Source organism: Drosophila ananassae, chromosome 3R (genome assembly GCF_017639315.1).
Source record: "Drosophila ananassae strain 14024-0371.13 chromosome 3R, ASM1763931v2, whole genome shotgun sequence".
Lineage (NCBI taxonomy): Eukaryota > Metazoa > Arthropoda > Insecta > Diptera > Drosophilidae > Drosophila > Drosophila ananassae.
This window is the reverse complement of record NC_057930.1, coordinates 17,111,143-17,138,461: the sequence shown is the minus strand read 5'-3', so window position 1 is coordinate 17,138,461 and position 27,319 is coordinate 17,111,143. Positions and strand designations below refer to the sequence as shown.

The 27,319-nt window shown below is 41.7% G+C and overlaps 1 protein-coding gene and 1 long non-coding RNA gene across 2 annotated transcripts in view; one reads left to right on the top strand and one right to left on the bottom strand.

The window, feature by feature from the left end:
- Positions 1 to 3,606: 3,606 nt before the first annotated feature.
- On the bottom strand, positions 3,607 to 16,816 carry LOC123257358. The gene is made up of 3 exons (XR_006507421.1): positions 16,468 to 16,816; positions 4,125 to 4,397; positions 3,607 to 4,024 (listed from the first exon to the last, which is right to left on the bottom strand). It is a non-coding gene; the product is annotated as an uncharacterized LOC123257358 (long non-coding RNA).
- Positions 16,817 to 18,492: 1,676 nt separating this feature from the next.
- LOC6498406 (dual specificity tyrosine-phosphorylation-regulated kinase 2) overlaps positions 18,493 to 27,319 on the top strand; it is a 42,273-nt gene continuing 33,446 nt past the window's right edge. The window contains exons 1-2 of the mRNA XM_001962699.4: positions 18,493 to 18,521; positions 22,150 to 22,154. The gene's annotated coding sequence lies outside the window, so the exon portion shown is untranslated. The remainder of the gene's footprint in view (positions 18,522 to 22,149; positions 22,155 to 27,319) is intronic.

Sequence of the window (27,319 nt, the reverse complement as noted above, 5' to 3'; positions counted from 1 at the left end):
GGACGGACAAAGGAAATAAAGACTTCTACAATTGATAGAATATTACTACAGCATCTGAAGAAACATCTATGAAGAACATCTATGAAGAAATTAAAAACCTCTGAAAATCTTCAAATTTTCTGAAAATTCCTAAAATACAAAATTGAACCTTGACCTTTTCTTTGAGTGGAGCCAAGATGTGCTGGCAAAAGGCGAATAAACAAAACGCACTGCTCTGTTGGACCTGCCCCTACCCCTGATCGCCCACAAAAGCCTCTGATTACCGCACTCAACGGTAGCAGCAGCTGTGGGAGCTGTCGCCCCTCCCACATCCCATGTCCCCACCCTGCCCCAAACGTCCTGCCCCATCATCGCACTGTTCGTGCTGCACTTTTTCAAGCGTGCAAGTGAAATTTTCCATATGAGGCAACGTCAGTGAAATTTTCGTTTTCATCTCAGAGGAGCAGAGGCGAAAATTGAATTTACTCGCACTCCTTTTTTTGTTGTGGCGTTGGCGCGTGCGTTTTGTTTACAAGAGCGGCCTTTTGTTATTGTTATTATCTCTAGTTGCTGCTGTTGGCGATGTTGCTGTTACGGCTGCAGTCGATGATGCTGCTGTTTTGTTGTTTTTGTCAGTCAATGACTGCACCACCGATTGTTGTTGCAGGCACAGCAGCCATATCTCAACAAGATCACGAGAGGGCAACTCAATAACTGATTTCCACTTCCACTTGCACTTGCTACATTGTTACATTTTTAATATGGGGATATTAGCGTATTTCCTTTTACAGGGAAATTTGACGAAATTATATGTGAAATTCAGATATTATACCTTAAAACTAATCTTATCTAACATTTCTACCATTTCTTTTTGCTATCGTATATAAGGATCTTAAAAATAAGTAGTTTTTAAGACAGCAACTCCTTGCTACTTTTCATAAAAGTCTATTAGATAATCTTAAATATAAGTTATCGTGCAATATTTTCTTGTAATACCATTATTAGAGTTCTGACGTCACGGTGTTGAGTAGGTGTCAGCGGCAGAAACTCAACTCTTGCATAACAGACTCTGTGTTGCGCATTGACGTCACCGATGGTGGATACTTGGAGCGATGTTATTGTCACATTCAGATTCAGATTCAGATACTCATGTAACAGGCTCCCCATGTTGCTAACATTGCCGAGCTGCATAGAGAAGCGAGAGTGGGAGAGTGGGAGAGAGAGATATTGCGCATCCGCCGTGAGTGTCCTTCGCACTTGGACAACAGCTGTAGGGATGCTGCTGTCAGGACGACTTCGGTGACGTCTCCTTGAACTCAACATTTGCCGAGGCCATTAGACAGAGACAACTGCAAAAACACAGCCATTTCAGGATTCTCCCACCTTGGTCATCTCTATGCTTTGTATTTATGTATTCAGCTCCCTAGAAAGTGAGTTTTGGGTGCATTCGTACCATAAAGCCAGGTTTTTTTCATTATTTATTTTAGCCCGACTAGGAGGAGGGCAACAGTTCCGCCAGCTGACCATCTGGGGTTTCACTCCCTCGCTTATTAAATATTTACAAATGGGCTTAAGGTCAAAGTAGATGCACGTGGATGTCTTTCCAGGAAATTGTATTCAGCTAAACGCTTTTTAATTACACAGAAACTTATAAACCAGTCGCTTCCATAAATGAAAAATATTAATTATATATTTATAAAGTATATATATAAATGCCAACACTGCACATAAAAGGGAAAAGAATATCCTATTTGGCTCAAGGCTGCCTCCAACCAATAAAAGCCACATTGTATGGTCCAGCAGTCGGGCCAAACAACCCTCCTCTAATCCAAATACACCCAACCTCTCCCAACCAAAAATTTGGCAGCCGAAAAAGCAGCTAAAAGGACTCCCCTCAGACTATGGCAAAAACAACTTTGTGGTAGATACGAATCGATAAAATTAAAAGGCTACCGGAATGGGGCCCTCAGACAAACGGAAACAGATACAAACACGAACAGGGAAAGAGCTCCCTCGGTGCGTGGACTGCATCCAAAAAAATGGGAAAATTGTAAAAGGATATGAAATGGCCATTTTGGCCAAAAAAACAGAAATGATTCCAGCCTATGTTGTTACTGGGAATGAAACTGAAAGTGTTGCCAAGTTTCCGCTTAATTAGGCTAAAATGTTGTGCCAAAGGAAGAGTGCTGTGCTGACTTCTCTGCCGCTTTGTGTGTATATCCTGTTTCAAAATGAATGGCAGCCATGACTCATCCAGCCAGACGTCTGCCAGGACTCTATGTTGCAGAGTCTGGATGCTGGATGTTGACGTAGGCTTTTTGCCAGGACCTTTCTGCCCCTTCGCCTGGAGGGAGTCATGGAGTGAGCTTGTAGGTATACGGGAAAAACTGTTCGTAACAGGAAAAAGTGATACATAAAGTGTCGCCAAGAAGGAGGTTTTTATTTTATATATTTTCCGGCTTATATACGTATTTTTTACATCCCGAATTGGTGTGGCCCCAAGGAGACTGTTGATTGTTGTTTAGGTTTTTGTGAGACGAGCCTGAAGCCATTTCTCCTAATCCTCCACAATTTAAGCATGAGATTGTGTAAAGGACCAGCAGAGCTTTAAAGTAATTCCTGGAACTTGTGGTTTTTATTTTAAATGGGAAATGAAAAGCTTTACACAATGCTTAAAGGCAATTTATTTTACTGGAAAATAACTTGAGGCTTAGAAACTGAAAATTACTTGAGGTTGAGAAGCTGAGCCTTCAGCTATGTTTGAGCTTCAAGTAAAATAGTATGAAACTGTATTCTTTTCTAATATTTCCCAATCAAACACACAATCGCAACCCAATTATTCACGCCAGAATTAACCCCACAATCCGTTTATTTAGCCGACAATCAGTTTTGTAATTTATCTTAATCTGTTACACTTCACACCGTCCCGTCGCGCCAAAATCTTCCGATATAATTTGTGTGTGAACTATTAACGTGGCTATAAATCCGCACATGGCAACCGTTGGACAACATGTTCCCCTCCCCGTATGCCCCGATCAATTAATTTTAATCTAAACATACTGGCACACACATACACTACGGCGAGGTCTGCGAGCATCGTCGCTCATACGCCCCGTGTGCCGCCGTTCCGCCTTCCATTCAAAGCAAAAGTTTATTCACATTGCGGCAAATTTCGCTGCTGGCTGGCTCTCATTTTATTATAATTTAATTTTTCATGGCGCACTCCCATCACCGGATTTTTGTTTTCTTTCGTGTCTCTGTATATAACCTGTATCGTAGTCATAGCCATGCCAATAGAAATGCAAATCCCTAATGGCAAATCTCATGACTGAGTTCTCTGTGGTGTGTGCCTCTTTTTTCTATCAGTGTTTCCCCGTCTCTGCTGCTCTGGCCTGCCTCTTACCACCCACTCAATAGACGGCACACGATTTTGGAAAGCGTTTTTGGGCGTCAGGCGTGACGGTCAATGATCACTTTTGGGCAACGACTCTACTAGGCCTTTGTTGTTGCTAGTGTTGACGCACTCTGATAAGTTTGGTGAACGCTTTTTGGGCAATTTATTCCATTAAATATATATTTTTTTTGGCAACTGGACAGTTGGGTTTTCTCAATTGCTGTTAAGTTTTGGTTAAACGAGAGGAAGCTCCCAAAAAAAGTATAAACAAACATTTCTGTGAATTATTTTAAATAAATGTTTAAACTTTATTAAATTAACTACTTAATTAAATTCCTTGTACCTAATTAAGCTTATAGAGAAGGATTATTTTTTGTATTCAGTTAATTAAAAATAAATATTATCTCTACTCCCAGGTATCCCCTTTTCATGGCCTTTGCAGCCTCTTTAATAATTTAATTTAGCTGCGAAAATTGAACACGCAAGGCTTAATGGCCCATCGGTTGGTCGTTTCCCACTCCTGGACAGGGCACCTTTTTCCCCGACATGCAATCTGTCCATAAGATACTTTTACTTGCCATCCTTTACAATGCGACGACTTCCGTTTTTTATCGGACTCTGTGCAATTTCCGCCTTGGACGTTCAATGACTCTGGGGATTGGACAAAAGTTTTGCGTGACTTGAGAAACCTCATCGGAGCTCCATGCTTACATGGAATAGAAGGATATAATATACAAAATAAATTACTCACAATGCCGTCGATTTGTAAGGTGCCAGCCGCGCCTGTCTGGCCATGTCACACTCGGCCACTTGTTGATTAATAGGCAAACCAAAATCTCTCCCCGGGTTCAGGTTGCTGACCTTCCCGCAGTTTTCCCGCATTTCCTTGTGCTTTGTTCGGCTGCCTTCCCGCTTTCGCCCATTCCCCCAAATTAATTGAGTAATGTGAAATATATCATGCCAAATATATCTTCACGTACATATTCCACATTGGCTATTTTCATCAGAAACCGGCTTCCGTGTACTGAAAGTGAGCAGAAGGAAATATGTATTGATATATATTTTAAACGATTTCTGGGTATTTTGGTTGAAATAACAATTTGTCAGGTGTATTATGCTTTCCCAGAAATATATTCTTTCTTTATTGTTGGTCCACATAAAGCTATTTAATTAAGAGACTTGTAGTACCCATTAAAATAAATTCGCTGAAATGTTGTGAAACATCACCATAAAATAAACCAATAAATATGTTTTAAATAGGAAGTCTATATATGTTGAACCTTTAAGATATCTCACTCATAACTACTCACTCATAGGGAGCTTTGAGAAGATTTTCAGGTCTTAGGAGATCCTATCATTAGCCGGATTTGCATATATCTCTGTGCCCTGCCACCGACAGATGGAACTCCAAGGAAGTCACTGCCATGGACCTCGTCCTGCAAGTCTTGTCTCTGATTTGCCTACATTGAGAAATCCGTACGTGATTGAGTGCCTGTCATTTGCACACACCGAGGATGTCGGGCCATATCATATACATTTGTACCAAATAAGCGACAAGACAGGGAGCTAAGCCGAAAGGCGTAAGATGGATATCGTGTATGTTGGCGACTCCCCCTGCGGCTGCTGATGATGCATCAGTAGCAACTCATTAATTCCAGATGAGGTGCTCCGCCCCCAACCACCCGGCCCTGCAAATGGGAGCGCATTAAAATTAATGGGTCCTCATTAGGAGCCTGGGGTTGGGTCAGTTCGGCTTGATTCTGCGACTGCCGCCAGAAAAAGTTCAAGGTTGTACAACCCACATATGCACACACACTCAACAGCTGGAAGGTGGATCTACTTGAAGAAATATTTCTGAAGAATTTTATCCGAATCGTTAGTTTTTGCGAAATTCCTCAAGTGAATTTCGCATTTCAATTTTCCTCTTTGCAATTGATATACAAAGCTCGTACAATGCGCATAAATTTAATGGGTCAGCTTGGATTCGGCTTGGATTTTTCATTTCAATTTTATTATTTTCCTTCATCTACGGTGTCCCTCTCCCTTGGCGACCTAAATCACAGGAATATTTTTCACAATTCAGGCTGAAATTTCTTAGGCGCAGTGCCCTGCTTTGCCCCACCACTGTGATAAATATTTATGAAGCCCACTGTACATATTTTTAAATTCTGTTTATTTATCTAAACGCTACCAAAAGTGTTTGCAATGTAAATACTTGACTTGGCTGGAATTTAATGTCCTGCAAGCAAAAGCATAAAATAATTCTTATATAATAACTATCCAAGATTGTAAAATTAATATGAAACAGAGCATTACAGACCATGAATTTTTCATGGCGAACATCTTCAGCAGCTTCCGTGTTTATTTTTGCCATTTTTTCAATCCCCCAAAAATTTGTTTGGATCATAATATCCATGCCTCGATGGCGCCATAATTTTCACACTTTTTCTGCCTTGGAAAAAAGTGGCCGGAACATCTGGCCCAAGCCAGTGCGTGCCTTAAAAATTTATTTTGCTTTCTCTGTTTGGATTGCACGAGCTAGAAGAAAATCTTTTGTTTTTTTGGTCGGGTTGCAACGCGTGCATTTTATAGTTTCCAAGTTGTTGAGTGAACGAACCGTGGGAGCAGAGGCTTCTTTGCACTTTTTCGGCAAATTTCACGCTGTTCCGGAGACCGGAGAATGCAATCTAAAAGTGGGAATATTTTATGATGCATTCTGCTTTTCTTTTGTTTATGCCACCATCCACGTTATAAACGGAAAATATTTAAGATTGCAATGTAAAGGTGAGCACTTCGCCCGGATAACCCCTGGGTCTAATGATCCCATTAGGGTTTTGCAGAAAGCGACCCCCGGTGACGCAAATAATCTTAAGCAAACTGAAAAATTTCACTTAATTTGCAATTATGTGGTTCGTACACCAAGAAAATTTAGTAATTTTCCCATTTTCATATATTTGGTCTTTTAAATGGTATGTGGGTCGAAGCTTGGGGATCGCTTGGTTGATCTCCCCAGTTCGTAAGATTGTGTAAGGTCTATGTCTGGGTCGCTGGCATTTGTTGTTCGTGCCTTCTGGACTGTAAACTTTGGCAGCACTGAGACCTCTATTTGAAGGTTTTAATTACGCCAATTGCACAGAGAGTAGGTCAAGTGGAGGGGACTATTTTTGCGCTGAGGCATGTGTGTATTTATTTTCGAATTGCTCAAGATCAGGAACCATTGGAAGGTCTTTCAGTGATCATCTGGATAATCTACAAAGTTGTTTTTGCTAAAGGTTTTAAATAATGGCACATAATATACGTACTCATTGATTAAGTCATTGAAATTGGTTAAATTCATGATGGCTAATGGGAGATTATAGTTTATTTATCCTATTACATCTTTTAAAGCTGTGCTCTATTACTTTACAACACATCTTCCAACTCATTTTGCCCTATAAAATCGAGGCATTTTGCTCAATTTGAGATTGCAACGAATCGTAAAAAATCATATCAAAACTGACTAGACGATGCACCATCTTCATGGGAGGGACTCGAGTGCCAAGATATCACATCCCTGCCTCCACTGCTGGTGTGTGGCAAGCGTCATATCGAATTACTGCCCTGATGGCAGCTTGACAGGCTGCAGGGCAGTCAAAGTTGGAACTTTTTGATTGCCACTTTGAAGGGGGCACGTCTTGACTGCCGATTAATCAGCTAGGGTAATAACGGAATTTCTTTACAGCACTTGTGCGACTTCCCACCGAACTTGAACCACGGGGCACTCTCATTACCCTAGAGATGCTTCCCATAATTCATCCAAAAACACATTTTCCCCTTTGATTTATTTGACTAATTTCCCATGTATGGACTTTGACCAGAGTCCCGGAATGCTTGACGCGATGATCTTATGAACCGGTTCTGGGTACTTGGGTACCAGTTGGAGAAAATAAGTAGAACTACGATTCTAGAATCGAAAACTCGAGACTGGAGACTGAAGACAGGGGAATCTTATCGCCAACAATTTGATCTGTTTGTTTACATTTCCAGCAGATTTCTTCGCCATGCTAGTCTTTCTATTTCTGTTTCTTGTGCTGGCTTCTGGATCTGGGATCTGGCCATTAACATTCTGGTGGGGCTTGAGTTTCGGATTCGATTCGTTGATTGCCTGTGAAATAATTAATTTATGCGTGCATTAACCGTTACTCCATAATGAGATCCGGACGGAGGGAAGAGATTGGGAGGCCGGTAGTCTTATCTCGGCACTCGGAGGCGATTAAGTTCAAGTCTTCAAGTGCGGTTGGGGCATGGGTGTGTCACAAACAGCGGCTTGGAGGGGCTCCTGGCCAGTGGAGGGGAGGTGAGTGAGTGTCAAGGGGCCAGTCACTCCAGACTTGTAATTATGGACTGGACCGTACATGTACATTTCATGGGAGGCGCAACCAAACCCGACAATGCGTCACACTTGGACTTAAGAGTTTCCAACTTAAGTGAATTAATATAATGAGTAAATATTTATTGAAAAACTGAACAATGTAATTGAATCCATTAGAAACTGTTGCGAAATTAAAGTGATAAGTAATGTATATTTAAAAGACAAAGAAAGCCACATTATCGCTTTGAAACGCACTGTATAAGCACACATCCCGTACCATACTCATTGTGATTAATTGTCAACATTTGCCGTACGAAGCGGGGAAATAATTTTACTGCGGCTTAAGCAACTATCCACATAGGGTTACGCCCTGCGAGGGCTTGGGGGAGCTGGAAAAGGGCTGGGGCAAGGGAAAGTTTGGAACAGACGGGACCTAAATGAAGATTTACGTTCCGCAACGTCTTGGATATTTATGGAGCCGGAGCCAAGGAAGTGGCACACAGCCGAAAGACAGGCTCTTTTTGGCAAAGTTTTTCTCATTTTCAGATCGTAATTAACGCATTAAGACTTGTCAGGGGTGTGAATAAATGAAATGGCACCAAGAATAGGAAGAAAAGATGTTCACCAGTCAGAGTTTATAATTGAATAATGCTTTGATTAAATTATAAACTATTTTTAATTGGAAAATTCATGTTTTTTAACAGACTAAATGGTTACTCCTCCTCAACCTTAGACCTTCAATCATTCCAAACTGCAGCTCTGCCTGGTCCAATTATAATTTTTCTCCCGATCCGTCCAATTAGGAAGTCAGACCCCCGACTACCATAAATTCTCAAAGAGTGGGAGGTATCCGTGGAACAGAAGCCAAAAGTTCTTCAGCTGGCTTCTTGCACAGAAGCGATGAGACAACAGCAACTCATCATCGAGTGACCACAAGAAAAATATCATAATTTCTTTCTCAGAAATCAGCATAGGTCGCCAGACAAGACCAGCAGGCAGCAGTAACCAGTCAGCTCAGCGCCAATGATTGCCCCGTCCCAGTGGCATGGTCGCCAAAGGGAGCTTCTGATGCAAGGGGTTATGGAGGAAGTTGGTTGTTTTTGTTGGCTGTTGTCTCGGCGCTCGTTCGATTGAATCAAGACCCCGACGACGACCTCGGCAGACAGGCGGCTAAATATACTTGTAATCAAGAAAAAATAAAGTAGAGACAGAAAGTTGCGTAGGATCCGGCAGACAAAGAAGTTGCATCAATCTCCCCCCCATCCTACACGGCTCCGATCCCGATCTTGATCCCTATCCCCACTTACACACATTGGTTCGTTTTGATTTCTGGATGTTTTTTTGATAAATGCTGCTCATCGTGTAATTTTAAACGCACCGTGCATGTTAAGCAAACAGTTTCCCGTGACAGTGTAAAATGGACTTTCGTTTTTTTAGGGTGAGGCGCAACTACACTCAGAAAAATTGGTGAAAGCTGAATCGTGTTTATAGCTACTGGAGGGACAGAAGAAACCTATAATCTATAGTCCATATGAGACACATTTTTCCGAAGTGTAACAAGCAGCTAATGCTGTAGGGTCGGTCAGTCGTCTGCGGGCCCTTAAGCGACCATTACAACATGACTCGCAAAGAAAGCGAGTGTTGAATGCAACTTTTATTTCATGTTTTCCCCATCTCTCTTGGCTTTTTTCTGGTGGAAAGTCTCTTGGCCCGAAGGCAGGCCTAGGCCAAAAGAATCGTGTTGATGGATTTCTTCCTGTCGTAAATGTTGTAGGCAAAAGATATGTCCAAAACGTTCAACATGGCTGCAGGGCCCCCAAGACTCCCTAATGGAAGAAGTTGCCTGGCTTTAATATTTTACTTTATTTTTTTGCCGTTTTGACTTATCATTCAAGATGCGTTGCTGGCTTGGGTGGATCTGTTGATGTGTGAAGATTTAAGCCTCTGACTTACATGAATTGTGGGAGAGTTCTTAGGAGAATGCAATTCGAAGGGGTCTCAAAAAGAGCTACAATCGGATAGAGCAAAAATAAAAAGCAATACGTGGGAAATGTGTCAGTAGATGGGATATAAATACACATTTAGTTAGGTCAAATAGTGTCTCTTTTTAAAATATAGCGGGGCAGAAAGTTAACATCTGGCGAAGTTATTTAAATTTTCCTTGTCATTTGTCCTTCCAAGCAATTTTCCGATTTTGGAAGGAAATTTTTTTTGAAATTTTAACATAAAATTGAAAAAATATTTCGCGCGGTTCCCACTGCATACGTACAGCCCACCTCCCGTCCAACCGACCGAGGGACGCTGCCGCATAACGTACGGCTCGAATCGCGGGGATAGATCCGAGAACGTTTAGGAGAAGAGTAGGGGTAAGATATTACGAGGAAGAGTGTTGCATAGATAAGGCGTTTAGTATAAAGGATTTAAGATTGTTAGTGGAGCAAAGTGGCAAGGTGTGGTAGAGACCATTGTAGTCCGAACATAATACCCTGAACGGATCATGTTGGGCATATGTCGAATTACAATGGCTAAGGAGTAGAGGACGGAAGTTTCTAGTCCTTCTACTAGGAACGTTAAAATTTAAGCGTGTTAGTAAATACTGACTGTCTACATTACCATATATAAGATTATATAGAAACATAACACCCAGCATCGTTCTACGATTTGTTAATGATGGTAAGTTGATTAATAAAAGTCTACTATGATAAGTGGGAAGGTGAAGATTTGCATCCCAATTAAGTCCCCTAAGGGCGAAGATCAGGAAGTTTTTTTGTACAGATTCAATGTGATCTCGGTGTACTCCATATTGAGGACTCCAGACACACGATCCATACTCAAGAATCGGACGAACCAATGATGTATATAACGTTTTTGTTATGTACGGGTCATTAAATTCTTTTGACCATCTTTTAATAAAGCCAAGCACACCCATAGCTTTATTAACCATGGTAGATATATGGTCGGTAAATTTAAGTTTCAAATCTAAAAGGACTCCCAGATCGTTAACCTGAGTTAATCGTTCTAAAGCGTTACCATAGAGAAAGTACATAGCCTGGTGAGGACTAGTTCGATAAAAGGACATGAGTTTACATTTCGATCCATTAAGCTTTAGGTTATTTGCAAAACACCAATTTTGAAATTTATCCAAATCGGATTGAAGTCTAGATTGGGCACTAGTGAATTTATACTGAAGACAAAGCTTAACGTCATCAGCGTACATAAGTACGAGTGAGTCAGTTAAGGCAAGGGGCAAGTCATTAATAAAAAGTGTAAAAAGTAAGGGTCCAAGATGGCTTCCTTGAGGCACCCCAGATGTGACGCGGACTAGACGCGAGGTAACATCTTTAAAGAAGACACGTTGGGTTCTTCCAGATAAGTAGCTCGAAATCCAGATAAGGAGGTCAGTTGGGAATCCCAAAAGACTGAGTTTACTTATAAGAAGCGAATGGTCGACAGAGTCAAATGCTTTACTGAAGTCAGTGTAAATGACATCTGTTTGTAAGCCATTCCGGAACCCATCCGTGATAAAAGATGTTAGCTCCAGTAAGTTGGTAGTGGTGGAGCGGCGCTTCATGAAGCCATGCTGGCATGGAGATATTATTGAACTACATAGGTGTTGCAAATGTGGAGTGATAAGTTTTTCAAAAAGCTTCGGAATTGCTGACAATTTAGAAATGCCCCTATAATTGGCAGCGTCGGATTTTTTCCCTTTTTTATGAAGAGGAATAATGTAAGATTCCTTCCACATAAGGGGAAAGATCGAAGTCTCCAGCGAAAGATTAAAGAGTTTAAGGAGCGGTTTGCACAGAGCCTCGGCGCAGTTCTTCAGAACACAGCCTGGTACTCCATCGGGGCCTGGCGAATACACGGGCTTGACTTTAAGAAGACCCAATAACACACCACTTTGATCAAAAGAAGGGCAAAATATAAGGTTGGCTGATTGGATATTATAAGTGTAAGGCTGACCTGTACTGGTGCTAGGTGAGTATGTTGTTTGAAAAAACTGTGCAAAGAGATCGGCCATTGCCTGATCAGTGTTCGCATATGAGTTCTCAAACATAAGCATAGGAGGAGAAGATACATGTTTGCGCTTAGTGTTTACAAAGTTATAAAACTGCTTCGGATCCTGAGTAAACTGAATCCGGCAGCGGCGTATATAACTCCTATAACATTCAGCGTTATGCACGGTGAAATTGGACCGAGCTACTAAGTATCTTGAATAACTAACTGTACAGCCAGATATTTTATGTTTATTTAAAAGTCTATTCATAACGATCTTTAAATTTCCTAGGTGCCTTGTATACCAAGGCGGATTAATTGAAACGGACGGATATTTCCATGGCACGCAAACGTCGAAAAATTTATTCAAAGTATAATAAAATTTAATTAAGGCAATGTTTACATCTTCACATGCCAGTAGATTGGACCAATCAAATTCCAAAATTAACTTATTTAATTTCATAAAGTCAGCCTTACGAAAGAAACGAACTTTATGAGATTTAAGTGTAGGCTTAAGGCCAATTACGTTATTGTTTTCTATTAAAACCTCAAGAGTGGGATGATATGGATCCTCTGGGTTGGAAAGTGGTAAAGTTCTGGAAAGAGTAATTCCATCAGGATCAGAAACGAAACACAAGTCCAGCAGCCGACCTAAAGAATTTCTAACGTGGTTAATTTGCCCGAGTGACATGTCGAACATGCCCGCCGGGAAGTCATGGTGCGAATTCAGCAATAAAGACGGTGAATTTTTAACATTGGACCACCTGAGTTCTGGGATATTGAAGTCACCCAGAGCTACTAGCTGGTCACCATCAGACAGACGATCAAAAACAAACCTAATAGCGTCTAAATGTTGCCAGTATGTGGGCGGTTCGGACGAAGGGGGTACGTAGGAGCACGTAACGTATAATGATTTATCGGACAATATGATTTTAATGCAAAGAAATTCTATGTCACCAAACTCTTGTGATTTAATCTCTTCAGAAGCGAAATTGGAGTCTACAGAAATTAACACTCCTCCTCCCCTTCGCAGAGTTCTATCACGTCTAAAAGTGGTGTACTTACTTGGAAAAACTTCGGAGCTTAAGATCTCCGGCTTTAACCAAGTTTCTGTAAAGACTATAATGTGAGATGCAAAGAAAGAACTATCAGAATACAGTTTGGGAAGCTTACTTCGTAACCCTCTAGTATTCTGATAGGTAAGTGTTAGTGAAGGCATTAGTTTTTTGAAGCTGACGTGGAAGGTTGGTCAGTGGCTCTAACATGTGGGAGTTTCACTCCCACAGGTTTGGTCATTTTTTTCTTCACCGTACTTGGCTGATGTTCTTGGACGAAAATGTTCTCTGGCCAGAAACTGGCGGAACAAATCGTCTTGAACATCTGCGCGGGCACACGTATTTTGAAAGATGACGTATGCCTGGTGTAGTTATATTTAAATTTAGTTATATCTGCCACCTTTATGTCGGCTTTTGATTTGGCTTTGATGTAAGCCGAGAGATCAATCTCAGAAGTATCAGGGGCAAGCCGGGAAACAAATATGTGTTTCGATGGTGGGATCACCTGCAAGGGTTTTGGTGCCGCCGTAACGAGTATGGCAGCATCAGTTCGTACCGGGGGTCCGGAAGCTTGATTGCCCTGTTCGGTGACTTTTAAGGGGGTTTCAATTATTGGGTCTGGTGGTATCACTTGAAGCGATGCCACAGAGGACATATCGGAAAATTGCTCGTTTATGCTGAGATATTCGGAAACCGAATTTTTCCCAGGTCCGGCCCTTGGGGTGGCCAGAGATATGAGCGGCTGCATAGTTGTCGGCTGAATAGGCTGAAGACTTTTCGCCACGGGCACATCACTAAAAGCAGATTTCTTACGCTTTGGAGACTCATTTAGTAGTTGAAGACTACTAAACTGTGTATCTAGCGCACAGAGTTGGTCGTTGATTTTACGAAAACCGCTAACCAGCTCTTTAAATCCACTTTTAGTCTGTCTCATGAACGATCTCATTTCGTCCTGAACAGCACGACAACCGTCACAGCAAAAGTGGAGACCAGACCTACGTGAGATGGCATCCGAAACTGAGGCCGTGAACCCGGCACACTTAGCGTGTAAAACGTTTTCACATAGCCAGCAGTGGATGGTAGGCTGGGATGAAGAGATTGTCTTATTACAAGACTTCAAACCACAGACAAGTTTAAATTCCATTATGAATATATTATTTTTATTATTGACGTACCGTGAACCACTGTGCCAAAGAGTCGAAAAAGGGAGAATAAAGAGGGCGATTAGTGAGAGTTAGTATAAGAGCAAAGAATATAGATAAGAATCTAGTGTGAGACAAAAGAAGCAACACCGTAAAGGATGAAGAAGCAGAGCAGTGCTATGTTTGGAAGAATATTAATAAATTTATTATTTTACCTCCAAATATATCACTGCACACGCGAAGCGAATCGGATGTTTGGGATGAAAAGAATCGGGTTTATGTAAATAAATAAAAATAAACACCGGATTGTTTATAATTATTATAATAAATAAAGATTTTTCAAAACGCAGTGCGCACAAAAAAAAAACACGTCCGTTCGCTTTAAGAAAAAGTGAGGAAGTGATGAGGAAAAAATATTTCGTTCCTAGATTGTGATGCAGAATGATGGAGAATCGATATACAAATCGTTTAAGGCATTCCGCCCAAGAATCGGGTGGAAATTGGCCAAGATATAGCCTTCGGGGTGGGCCAAAGTGTCCTTCCACGCACTTTTCCGTTTTTGGATGGGGATCACCCAGAAATTTTAACAAAAAATCGAAAAAATTTTTCGTTTCTAGATTTTGATGCAGAATGATGGAGAAATGATATACAAATCGTTTAAGGTATTCCGCTCAAGAATCGGGTGGAAATTGGCCAAGATATAGCCTTCGGGGTGGGCCAAAGTGTCCTTCCACGCACTTTTCCGTTTTTGGATGGGGATCACCCAGAAATTTTAACAAAAAATCGAAAAAATTTTTCGTTTCTAGATTTTGATGCTGAATGATGGAGAAATGATAATCAAATCGTTTAAGGTATTCCGCTCAAGAATCGGGTGGAAATTGGCCAAGATATAGCCTTCGGGGTGGGCCAAAGTGTCCTTCCACGCACTTTTCCAATTTTGAAAGGGGATCACCCAGAAATTTTAACAAAAAATCGAAAAAATTTTTGTTTCTAGATTTTGATGCTGAATGATGGAGAAATGATAATGAAATCGTTTAAGGTATTCCGCTCAAGAATCGGGTGGAAATTGGCCAAGATATAGCCTTCGGGGTGGGCCAAAGTGTCCTTCCACGCACTTTTCCAATTTTGAAAGGGGATCACCCAGAAATTTTAACATAAAATCGAAAAAATTTTCGTTTCTAGATTTTGATGCAGAATGATGGAGAAATGATAATGAAATCGTTTAAGGTATTCCGCTCAAGAATCGGGTGGAAATTGGCCAAGATATAGCCTTCGGGGTGGGCCAAAGTGTCCTTCCACGCACTTTTCCGTTTTTGGATGGGGATCACCCAGAAATTTTAACAAAAAATCGAAAAAATTTTTCGTTTCTAGATTTTGATGCTGAATGATGGAGAAATGATAATCAAATCGTTTAAGGTATTCCGCTCAAGAATCGGGTGGAAATTGGCCAAGATATAGCCTTCGGGGTGGGCCAAAGTGTCCTTCCACGCACTTTTCCAATTTTGAAATTTTTTTTAGCCTTCGGGGTGGGCCAAAGTGTCCTTCCACGCACTTTTCCAATTTTGAAAGGGGATCACCCAGAAATTTTAACATAAAATCGAAAAAATTTTTCGTTTCTAGATTTTGATGCTGAATGATGGAGAAATGATAATCAAATCGTTTAAGGTATTCCGCTCAAGAATCGGGTGGAAATTGGCCAAGATATAGCCTTCGGGGTGGGCCAAAGTGTCCTTCCACGCACTTTTCCAATTTTGAAATTTTTTTTAGCCTTCGGGGTGGGCCAAAGTGTCCTTCCACGCACTTTTCCGTTTTTGGATGGGGATCACCCAGAAATTTTAACATAAAATCGAAAAAATTTTTCGTTTCTAGATTTTGATGCAGAATGATGGAGAAATGATAATGAAATCGTTTAAGGTATTCCGCTCAAGAATCGGGTGGAAATTGGCCAAGTATAGCCTTCGGGGTGGGCCAAAGTGTCCTTCCACGCACTTTTCCGATTTTGGAAGGGGATACCCCAGAAATTTTAACAAAAAATCGAAAAAATTTTTCGTTTCTAGATTCTGATGCAGAATGATGGAGAAATGATATACAAATCGTTTAAGGCATTCCGCTCAAGAATCGGGTAGAAATTGGCCAAGATATAGCCATCGGGGTGGGCCAAAGTGTCCTTCCACGCACTTTTCCGATTTTGGAAGGGGAGAAATTTTACCCCAGAAATTTTAACAAAAAATCGAAAAAATTTTTCGTTTCTAGATTTTGATGCAGAATGATGGGGAATCAATATACAAATCGTTTAAGGTATTCCGCTCAAGAATCGGGTGGAAATTGGCCAAGATATAGCCTTCGGGGTGGGCCAAAGTGTCCTTCCACGCACTTTTCCGATTTTGGAAGGGGATCACCAACAAATTTTATGGGTGGATAGAATTTAAATGAAAATTGGCCTAGAAATAGTTGACGCTGTGGCCATATAGTCCTCCCATCCTAGGACGAAGGTTCTCGAGTTCCGTAAAGTCGGTACCGTTGATCAGTATCCCAAATTAGCACACATACCAGTTTGTTGTCAGACTTCATGTCGGACACATCCCATGCATTTTGTGGGCGTGTCAATCCATCATGTCGACATCTTTTTGAGGTCCCACGACCATATGTCTCATCGGGTTTTATCATCGATTTTGTATGATAAATATTCCAGGCACATCCCCAATAATTCCCATCCCGATCTCTCTTGTGAAGTTGTGAGCTTGTTTTGGTTTCTTGTTTTCTGGGGCTTGTTGGCTTGTCTTCTGCCCGGGCTGCTTTGATTTTAATGCCCAGCTGTTCGCATTTTGTAATTCGAATAAACAAATCACTGATGTGATTGTCGCTGCTGGTTATGATTTTTTTTCAGAGGTTCGTGGGTTGATAAGACCAGAAATGTGCCGCAGAAGATTGCGAGATCACGGGCCTTTGTGTTTTCGTCGCTTATCAGCGGAGATTTCAAAATGTCAAAACGAAGAAATTCCGGCTTTGTTCCAATTTTAGTCATTAATTAAATTAATATTATGGTTTTAAATGGTATGTTATCTGTGGGCCAAGAGTTAACAGTGGACCGTTAAGCAACCACCCGCAGCGCTGTTAACAACATGGGAGAGGAGAGAGAGCTAGACTTCATTGTACTCTCCATGTTTTTGTTTTCTTGCGCACATGTGGTGGAAAAGCAAATTGTGTTTGCTGTGGATGTTACTTTTCTGCAAAAACAATTGTGTTTGAGATGCGAAACTGAGGAACTACTCCAATTTTTCCCGACCTCCGATCGCAGCCGTGGAAAATACCAATTTGTGATAAGCCGGGGGGTGGAATTCGATTCGATTCGATGGGTGTCCTAGGGGGTAAGGCCAATCAGACTCATAATAATGCAATTTCAATGGCCATCGGTCATATGCGGGTATCGTTTTTGAAGTGTTTCGAGTTTCTGGCTCCGCACGCCCCTGACAGCCCAGTAATGAGCTGTCATTACGCACACCCATGAGGGTGGTTTCTTTGAGATTGCGGCATGCAACATGATCGATCTGTATAATGGTAATTCATATTTAATGGGGGCTTGAAATGTTTGTTTTGTGGTTTTTCAGAGCAACTGATGCAAGGGTGGAACTCCTGCATAAAATTGGGAATTTTATTAGAACTTTTTGAAGTGAAGGTGGTACTTTTTGGTGGTAAACTTGTGGTAGAAACTGACTTTTCAATTTATTTTAAATTAACTATAATATTAAGTTCTGCCATGGAAATAAAAGATAAAGAATTACTTTCTCTTAAAGTAATTTTTTTATGAACTTTTCAACTGGTATCCCTCGAAAGCTCCATCTATATCTATATCTATATTTTTATAGAACATAGCTCCAGAATTTGACCGAAAAGTGCGCATCACTGTTGCTTCGGTTTACTTTGCCTTTGTGTTTACTTTGCTTTTTGTTTGCTTTTGCTTTCTGGTTTCAGTTTCATTTACTCTCACGCGCTCTGGCTCTCTTGATTTTGCCTCCGCTCGGAGCGTGTGGAACGTATGTGTGGAATGTGGAACCTGGAACGTGGAACGTGTCGATTGTTTTGTTCATTTCGTCAATTTGGTTTAGCAGTCTATTTACCTCTTCTTATTCGTAAAATTTTTCTTGCGCTGGACGGTTGGAGGCGGATGATTGGAAAAGCTCCAGGTCCAGGTCGACTCGGAAATAGTGGGCGCATTGTTGATACTCTTCAGGCGTTCGTTCAGATATCGGTTCGGAATCGGAGGTCGGCTTTAGTTCAGTTGAAGTCGAAAAATAAATATCCACGCTCCCCCACCAGACTCGAGTCGAAAGTGAAATCCAACGTGAACGGTAAATCAAACGCAAAGCGGCGACGACGCGCAAGAAATATTTTTTGAATGGATAGCAGCTGGAACGTGGCGACAAAACACGGTCCACAACTCCACTCCAAACAAATCAAATTCAATTGCAAGTTTTATTCAAATCCCCATTCAGTAATTAGTATCGCGGGCAGATACTAAAGTGTCTAACAGTTCAAAACCCCAAAAAAAAGTGCAATAAAGTTGAAAAAGCCATCGAGCCATTGGAGAATTCCGTCGAGAAGAGGTACGAATGCGAAACAAACAACAATTTTGGTCTGTCATAAAGGTATACACATTCATGGAGTTGTCCTCATCCTGCTACTGCTCCTGCCTCCCATCTATGTACCTCCCCACTCCATGAACTCTATGTGGGAAAGCAATAATACCGCGAGAGATGCTGTACGAACTCCCGAAGAGGAGTTCTAGTCGCTGGCCTTTGTTGTTGGGGAAGAGAGAGTGAGAGCCGAACCACTGAGAGAGAGAGAGAGTTGTGCAGCATCCTGCAAGGATGTCTGTGTGTGTGAGGTGTGTGAGTGTGTGCGGACAGACTTTCGCAATTATGTCCTTCGCAATATGTGCAAGTTTGAGCGGTACTCGCCAGAAATCTGATTAAGAGTTCTGAATAGAAAGGGGTGATGGGAAGGATTAAAGGACGAAAAAGGTCCACCATGATATAAGTAGTAGATGATGGCTTCTATTTTACTGAAAATTGAAAGGAAGGTATTGGGTTAGATACCAAAATAAATCCAGTCTGATAGAAGGGACTCTGAGATCAAAAATCAATAGAACTTTGAACAAATATCATGATCTTCAAAGGATTGGACGTCCTGTGTCCTATCTACACTGCACATACCGAAGAAATATTTATGTTTCAATGTTTGAAGGTTTCATATTTCAAAGAAACAACACACACGGCTAGTTTATGCAGAGTTCCTACCACCAGGTGTGTTATTTTCGAAAGAAAACCTCCTGATACTCCCTGTAGGAACCACCCTATATGTGTTCACATCGCTTCTAAATAAAACCTGACTGGAACTCTTAATCTCAATCGCTCATCTCAGCTGATTCCGATTATTTACAGCCCGCAGTATCAATTAAAAATAAGTAAACGCCCCGAGGACAATGACATTTTTTATTAATTATCATTGAGTATATTGTACAATGCGTATAAAATTTATACTATAATTATTATATCACACTTTTGAACAAAAAACATGTGCTCCCAGTGCTCTCCCTGATTCTTCTAATCTCGCTGGGTGTGTTTATAAACAATTTATTAAGGTAGCAGCCGGCCCGGCGAGGGAGATTACATTTGAATGAATGAGCTGGGCGATAAGCGGTTAAGGTTATGAGCACTTAATAATTTTAAGCATATTTCTTTTTCAAATTGATTGTCGGGGGAAAAATTTCTACTGAAAGGCGGGATGATCTTGGCCTTGGAACAGACACACTTTTTGTTCCAAAGTGCTCCATGCTTTTTGTTTAAATGGATTTAGTTTTCTTGCTTTTTCTGTTCTTTTTTGTTTTTCAAAGTCATATATATTTCAAGAACAGTCAGTTGGAAGAAATGAAAGAAGACCTAGACCAAGTCTAGTGGGATAATGATCTCTTAGACCCTCTATCTGGCAGTGAAATCTCTCGCTTAGCTCTCCTGTATCTGTCAGATACTTTTCTCGGCCGCAACTGCCCTAGGGCCGGCTAATCAACGCGTGGTTGTCTCCCAGATCTCTTAACTCCCCAGCCATTGTTATTAATCTTTTCGGTTGTGCTAATCATGTTTCTTGGCCTGCATACAATTTGCAACACGTTTTCTGTGTCGTGTTTGTGTTTTGCTTCTTGCTTGTGGCTTGTATCTTTTAGCTTTCAGTTTCACTCGATTGGAGTGTTGTTCTGTTTTTCGCCCGCAGCCCCTTGAAGCTCATCTGTCACTTCCCTCAGAGGGTTATTCGAGTGATATGTCCATTTTGGCATTCGAAAGTTTTACTTTTGGGTGTTTGAGAAATAAAATTAATTAAGTTTAAAGGGAATTTCGGGGAAAAGTATTCGTCAGGATGGCTTCAAAGTGCCTTTGAAAGTCTGGCCTGGAAAACTCATCAGCTTATGCAAATTCTGGCCAAAAAATTAAATTCCTTTTTGTCTTTCAAGCCTGTGCCGATAAAAGCCTGCTCTGAAATTCTAATGAAACGCACTCACAGCGACACAATTATGGGAGTAGGCCCTCAGGTGTGATTCGGTTCTGTCTCCTCTGGACTTCCATTTGCATATGAAGATCCACACACACACACACACACACACCTCTCACCCTGCCCGGGTGAAGTGTCATAGAGTGTAGCCCACATTGGCCCACAAGGGGTTTCCTAACGGACCCCCTCACGCCATTACTACAAGTATTTATTTTGTAGTTCCCTCCAGTGTTTACTCTGTTTTGCGCAATTTTTTTTATTTTTTTTTTTTGGTTTTATGAAGTGCGCAAAAGTTTGCGGCGAGGCGGCCTCGGCTCGAGAGGTGAGTTCGGGGGTCCAGCGTATAAGCCGCAATGGAAGAGCCGTTAGGTGACCCCAGCCAACCCCCGAGGGTCCAAACCAATTTGCATGAAATGTGGCAATAAAGAGAAACAAAACTATCAACCCGAAAGTGCCGAGTGGATGCCATCAGACCATCAGAGCATCTAAGAAGATGTGGGAGAAGTATCTAAGAACCTAAAAAAAATCATAAACTATCTTCTCTTAATGTGAGTTTTGTTTGGAAAAGAGCTACCCTTTCTCTGATAAACCTTTCCAAGTAGAGCTCTCCCGACACTCCTCCAACTTATCTGAAAAAAAAAAGTAAAACCCATAACTGAAGAAAAAGTGCCAAAGTCCTCTCCACTTCATGGCCGCTTTATAGATGGCAATTTTTTATTAACTACCGAACTGGCCAAAACAATCGATTACCGGCATATCTCCCCCAAACACACATGTACTTGATAGTCTTATCTTGCAACTTTGTTGTCAAGAACTCGCTTATAATCCGATCTACGTCATGGATGAGAAATCAAGTCTCTTATCAAACGGAATATATTCAGAAAGCTAAAAGTTTTTTATGAACTTCCGCTTAAATTCGGTGACAAGTATTATGATTCCGATGAAGTGTGAGATGAATCCGACTGAGAAACCCCCAGCGAGGCTGAGAAGTCAGGCAACAAAGCAGGTGTTTCGCTGAGAGCTCTCCCTGTCCCCCAGCTGATTATTCAACAAAAAAAAAAATAAAAAAGCTTGAAGGTAGAGACTCGTGCGAAATAGTAATGGATGCTTGCGAGTTGCTGTTTTCTTTGTTAATTTTAGCATGGGGCTCTGGGAGGCAAGTGCGTCACAAAAGGCAGAGAGTCTCCACTGGCAAATGTGATAGATTCTATTGGTAGATTGTATTTGTAGGGTTTCTTGATCTAGCCCAAGTTGTATTCGAAAGCAGTGGCTGATTGCGGCTACTCGAGTAGGAAGTGTTACTTCCGTATAGTCTTCTCTTTCTCTAGCTTTGTTTTTTATGGTTCTCTGTCCCTTTCTGAGCAATCCTTATCAGGGTCACTGCCAATCAGTTTATAGTTTCTTTATCTCTCGGTCCTCTTGGCTTGTCGTTGATAAAGTAAACAAAGAAACTTTCTGTTAAATGGTAGAAGTAATATTAGTTATAGTAGTATTTCTAATTTGCATAAAATATTAGCTCTTATAGCTTCTGAACTGCCATTACACTACTGCCCCTGCTAACATCTCACAACTAATGACAAACAAATACTAAAAAAGGCATTTCCCCTGCCACTCAATCCCTCATAGCCCACAATAAATCACAATTCTATGAGCCATATAGTAATCTCTATTTTCCCCTTCTATTTGCAGTTTCGGTGAGTCAATCAGGGTGTACTTTCAACCTTCAAGGGTAAGCTGTTGATTCTCAAAACTCTGCCAAGAAGATGACCTATTTCTGTTAAACGATTCGCCATGATTTCCCGCCCACTCGGCACCTCCAATTGAAATTGATTGCCAGACGACATCATCCACGCACTCGTTTAATTAATAAATCGAAACCAAAGCCTCTGCCCGACAAGCGACAAGCAATTATTACTTAACCGAGTGCCGGCTAGTGTCTAAATCCCAATGTTAAGAGCGTGTTTTCTAGGAATTTCCCCAGCGTCTGGGCCAAGTTAGTAGTAGTTTTGACAAGCAAGCGAAAGGAGACCTTCGAGGGACTTTCCAGGCCACCGTTCGATGCTGACGAACTGCCTCAAGTGCACCGCCACGAGATGTGGGCAGCGGCATGACCAACCAGACTGGCGTGTTTGAGGCCAACACTGTGACAGATCTTTGTTAGATCGTTTAGCTTCTGCCTTTGTAATCGAGACCACGCAGAGACATCCAATATGTTGACTCGCGAATTGGGTCTTGGTCGCGAGAGCGACAGGCACGAGGGCGGAACGCACTTGACGAGCCAACGAGAGCCAACTCTGCGGCCAAGTACTTTGGATATTTTTGTTTCCAATTCTCGATTCTCGCACTCTCTGGGCCAAGTGGGTCAAGTCCAAATCGGAAGGCAACACTAGAAAAAGTGAAATCGCTAAATGTTTCTAAAAGCTTTAATTACTTTAATCATCTCTTAATTATCACTTGCACTTTTGTCGTCAAATTCTATGTAATTATTCGTGTGATTTGCATTTTCTCCCCGCCGTTCAATAAGATTTTGTAATTACAGCTTAATTATTTATTTATTTTTTAATGTTAACACCTCAACAGGCTAGTACTGATTGGCATTGGCTCTGTCTAGACGGGGCGAGGAGAAACTCTTCATCAGCTTGAAGACAATCAAGAAACATGAGCATACCTTGTTTTGGCAATTAGTTAGCTGTTTCCCTAACTAGTATTGAGAGAAAAGGTTTTGACGGCAAAGTGCAGTGTCAGGTTGGCATTTTCTAACTTGGCTTAAAAGATTACACAACCTGCTTGGGCACTCGCCGAGGCGTCAGGTGAGCCCACTGCCCACTGGCAAACAAGCGAGAGACGCCTAATTACGAAAGGCACTAGCCCCCTGCCACAAAGTTCGTCAAAGAATATGGAAATGGCAGCAAACCTTGCATATTTCGGAAGACTATGGATGGTGGGCAGCCAAGCCATGACTCAGCTGGCTGATTAGCAAGCTGATTGTTTAATTAAACTTTACTTTGTTAACTACTCATACTTCTTTTAATGAAAACTTAAATTTTTTAGGTCTTGAGAACTCAAAAGACTTTAATGATAATTGACAGAAACGAATGGAAAGAAAGAACTTCCCCAAGTGACCCATTTTCATCGTTTTTTAACTCTAATTAAAAAGAGCTCCCCCATGTGTATCTTGCAGATTCAACAGAATCTTACAGACTGTATCTTTTCGCTATACCTTTTGCACTTATCCTTATCCATAAATTTGGCGAAACGGGTCTTCCGTTAGCCGACTCAGACCCAGAGGTGACCGCAACTGCAATCACTACATTTCATCACCCACAAGAACCCAACCGGAGAAGAGTCTTCCCTCGGACTCGTATTAATGCCCCAGAGATTATGGCATGACAACAGCTTCGGAATATATCATTTACCGTTTAAAAGGCCTCTCTGCTGGCCAGATACTTATGCACTTGAGCGGCAGAACCCCAACCGCAGAGTAATGAGCTGCAACTCCCAGCAACCAAAGCCCAAAAACAGAAGAACAAAGACCAGCTCTGGGCTCGGAGAGTTCCATCACCATTATTTTCATGCCGAGTTGTCGGTGTCGGAGTCTTCGAGAAGCGTTTTGGGTCAAACCGCACCCGCTTCAAGTCGCGACTTGGCTCAGTAACTCCTTGGAGCCAGTCTACATCCTGTCCTAAGCATATTGAGTTTCTGGACACTGAGACCGCGGCGAACAGCTGTGTAGAAACCAGTTTGGGGCTCAACTCGTACTACGGCAGCTGTAAACAATCAGAGCTAACTGCCTGCCAGGCACTCAGCCATGAAAAATGAAAAATGAATGATGATAATGATGGTCAAGTCAACTGTTTTAGAGGAGGAGCGGTTTCAGAGGTTCTCCCTCGACTCTACCCGACTTGCTGTTCGAGTTCTCCCGCTTGCCCGCTCGCCCCACCAGTCATTGACCAAAAAGCCTTCTTCTGGCTCCTGAATTTCTTCGGGCTGGAAACTTGATTGTGTATCTACCCCAAAAGTGTGAGTATCTCTGGCCAAGTAAGTCTGGCTCAAGTCTCCGCCGCAGTCGCAGTGCCCTTTGTGACTTGTTTGGTTTATGGCCTCTCGGGTTGTGTGTGTTTCTTTACACTCTCGGAGCCAAACCGGTTGCCACCAGGTTCATAGGCGAGGCTTTGTTCGGGCCATAGCTTATACCTGCCTGCACTTCTAGTTTCGCTTTGTTTGGTACTCTTTCCGCTTAAGAATCCCAACTTGCAATAGCTTTTGTGGGGGTTATCTGTGTTCTGTTTTGATTGTTTGATGGTTTGTTGGCTCGGCATCGGGTCTATCTACTCCATCCTTGATCCCAACCTTTGGTGGCTGACTAGACGGCCTACTCTCTCATTTGGCTGTCAATCAGTCATCGTATTCCTCATTCTGCAGGTTGCCATAAAAAGCCACCAACTGCCACTGCCAACTACCAACTACCAACCACCAACTAGCAACTGTCAACTGGTGGGGAAACTGGTTAAGCTTTTTGCTTTAAAATCAAAATCAAAATCAAAATTCTTCGGCTGCTGCATTTCTGCCGGTTTCCCTCTATGGCCAAGACGAGTTCTAGTTACTCCTCCTCGGCGAAAAAAAAAAGAGTGCATGAAGTGGCCAACACGCCCACTCGTCTGCTAGTTGGAAAAACATATTCGCTTCTAAGGCCGAAACCAAAAGAGAGATTCATTGAATCGCATATAGGGCTCGGGATCGGTTGCAGCCGACTAATTCGACAAACGCAGGAGCAGTCATCGGAGCGTGCCAGCTGGAAACATGCAATACCCCAGTCCCAGTCCCGGCTAAGCTTCTGCGGACAAAACGCATTCATTACTGACTTGCCCACATAATAAATGATGTAAAAAGTAGGCGTACTCGCAATTCATCGCCAAAAGGCGTCAAGTGGGAGGAGGTGTAGTGGGGGTTCGAGCCATAAAATAATAACCAAAAAATTGTTTTTGCTCCGCATCATAATTATTCACTTTATTTCTTTATGAGTTTTCGACAAAAAATATGTTTTCGGGATTGCAAAAAGTCAGTTTTATGGATTTGGTTGGTTGCTGGTAAAGAGGAATCAAATACATTTTTAATGAGCCCATAAATAGGCGAAATAGTTTATTAATTTTTGGGCTGATGTTGCAAGAAAGTTATGAAATATTTTCAAATAGAGAAAGTTAGGAAATCAGGCTAAAAGTAATGTTTTTAAGTTGGAAAAGTTATTGAAAAGCAACAGTACTACTAAACTACTAAAGTAGCAATATTAAATATTTTATAAGTATTTTAAAAGAAAGTAAACTTAAGCTCCTGTAAGTGCCTAAAGTAGTACTTATATCTTTATTAAAGTGCACGTGTTCGGAACACCTCGAGAAATAAATATTTCAGATGAGAGATAGACCGGCGACAAATTTAATTGCTCCGCTACCAGGCTGCTGCCAGGCCATAACCGTTTAGATGCTGTTTATTCCTCATAATGATCGTGTTTGCCCGATTTCGGGGATCGGTAGCCGGAGATGGAGATCGCTATGGCTATGGAGATGGGGATTGGAGGCAGCGAGTGCCTGACTACTGTGTGCAGGTAAATCAAGGTGTGCTCGGACAGCAACAAAGCCCCAGCTTAGCTCCGGCACTCCGGCAATCTCCACGGGGGCCGATACAAGACGTCTGGCTGGTGTCTTGGCCCAACTGTTTTCGAGTATTTTACGTTAATTTACGCCAAAACTGTTGAATAGATATTCGCAGCGGCAGTTGTGGCTGCTTTCGGTTTCATTATGAGTGAAAAATCATGCAACGGCTGCAGAGCTCGGGCTTGGCTGGCTCTTGTTGCCAGTTGCAAGTTGCAAGTTGCCAGTTGCAACACCCATTTTGTATCTCTTGCTTGCCAGCCTTGCGGTTAATCATACTTCTAGCCGCCTGTCTGTTGTTAAATTAGCAGCTGCGCTCCTACAACATATTTTTTATTAAAAGGACCTTTCAATATGCAAAGCCAGTTGCCTTTATTTTGTCCTGTTTGTGTCTGTCTCTGCTAACCGGAGATAAGTGGCTCTTCTTTCACGCCCTGTGCTGCGCCCGGCTCTATGCGATTTCCCTAATTGGATTTTCCGTCTAGGCGAGCACTGCCCTGCCCTGGCTCTGATTTGGCCTTTGTCTCTGGACCCTCGGGTGTCAATTGGATTGGGAAACTGTTTCATAATGAATCGCCAGCTTAAAGTCCAAATAATAATATAAACCTAATGAAAGCATCTCACGGTGCACTGCTGATTGCGTCTTCGATTGATGGCAATGATATATTATTATTTTTATGGCCGGCATTCGGAGGGGCTCTCAAACAAAATTTATTGCGTGGCTCACTCTATTCGCACACTCTCGCCGACTGACATCCATTTGGGGGTCCATAAAATAGATTCAAAATCAAAATAAACCGGGCAGTCGAACGACCAGCTGCTGAGAAGCCCGGCCAGCTGAGCAATATTATTTGATTTGTATTTTTCCGTCCCATTTTTCTTCAACGCGCTTTCACTTGCCAATTTTGTTGGCCAAGTTGTGTGCCCACATGGTTGTTAGAGTAACAATTGGTGGAAAAAGACAATATTTACTTGCCTTACTTCTGTTTTTTATTAAATATAAAAAATATAACTTAAGAGCTGCGACCTCTCATAAATAAATGGATGAGAAGTCTTGGGTTTCCGATCCGGGTATTTCGGAGGGGTTGGGCCAGTTCTCTGCCGGATTCAAAATAAACACATAATGAGGACACCCAGGAAGCTCGATAAATAATAAATAAAAAATGAAAAACAGCCTTAGCATGCAAATTTTTTTAAAAACAAAACATAAATCT